Here is a 1,116-nt window from a genome sequence, read left to right on the forward strand (position 1 = left end):
CTAGAGTAATAAAAAGATGCACGGTGAATTTTCTTGAAAGCCTTAGATTTGAAAGTGGATGGTAAATTGATCAGATAGATACCGACATAAAAATTGAATGCTTTGAACGGGACTTGACAGTTAGAGGCGTTTTTTCTGTCCTATTGAGCTAAGTGCTGGCAACGAGCTCTTGACAAAAAGGTTTTTCCACGTCTGTTTTTCGTGGTGCTTTCCCTTTATAAAATTGATTTTCACTCTGACTGACACAAACCACACTTTTAGTATTTGAGAGTAGGTTTCATGGGAAAATGGACTTTGTTATGATCTCAAAATCACATTGTTTGCATTTTTTGTAATTAGATGAACACTAACAATTAGTCAGTATATTTCAGCTTAACCATCCGGCGATCACACTGAACAATAATATATATCAATTTCTTAGGAAACTTTGCCAATTCTAACTTTTTAATACAGACACATTTCGAAAAATTGGCCTTGACGTTCATCCTTCGATTATGAATGTTCTTCTTTGAAAAATACTTGCCTTTCAAATGAGGTCTTTTTCTGAACTCACATGACATCAAAACAAAGGTTTCTTGGGAGAAAATAAGAATGCTATTTTGTCCATTCCTTTAAGGTAAATAACTTATTACAAGTTCAAAGCTGCCTTACGAAATCCCATTAAGTTAGTACGTCAAGAGGCAACACGGGGCGGGGTGCAGCAACACTCGCTAGCGAAAAAAAAGGACTGATTTCTATGACCCAAGGTCCATCTAATGAGGCTGTTTCTCATTTCTGGGACAGCTTTTTTGATTACCAGCACGACTAGTCTCACTTGTTGCAATAGCGCAGCAAAAGCCGTAAAATCGTCGAACATGGTCCTTCTGGCCTTATTTCAACTCAATAAGGGCCCTTACTTGCAACGTCAAACAGCCCAAAAAACTGGAAGACGCACCGTAGATTGCTAAATAAACTACTGGTGAAGTGCCATGAAAGCAATTTCTTTTCCGAACATGACGTGACCTAGGTCCAGGGTGGGCAATTTTGAGAATTAGCGTGACTTTTGGACACCAAGTGGACAAAAGTGTCCAAAAGTGGACAAAAGTGGACAAAAGTGTCCAAAAGTGTCCAAAAGTG

This window comes from Tigriopus californicus, chromosome 9 (assembly GCF_007210705.1).
Source record: "Tigriopus californicus strain San Diego chromosome 9, Tcal_SD_v2.1, whole genome shotgun sequence".
Lineage (NCBI taxonomy): Eukaryota > Metazoa > Arthropoda > Copepoda > Harpacticoida > Harpacticidae > Tigriopus > Tigriopus californicus.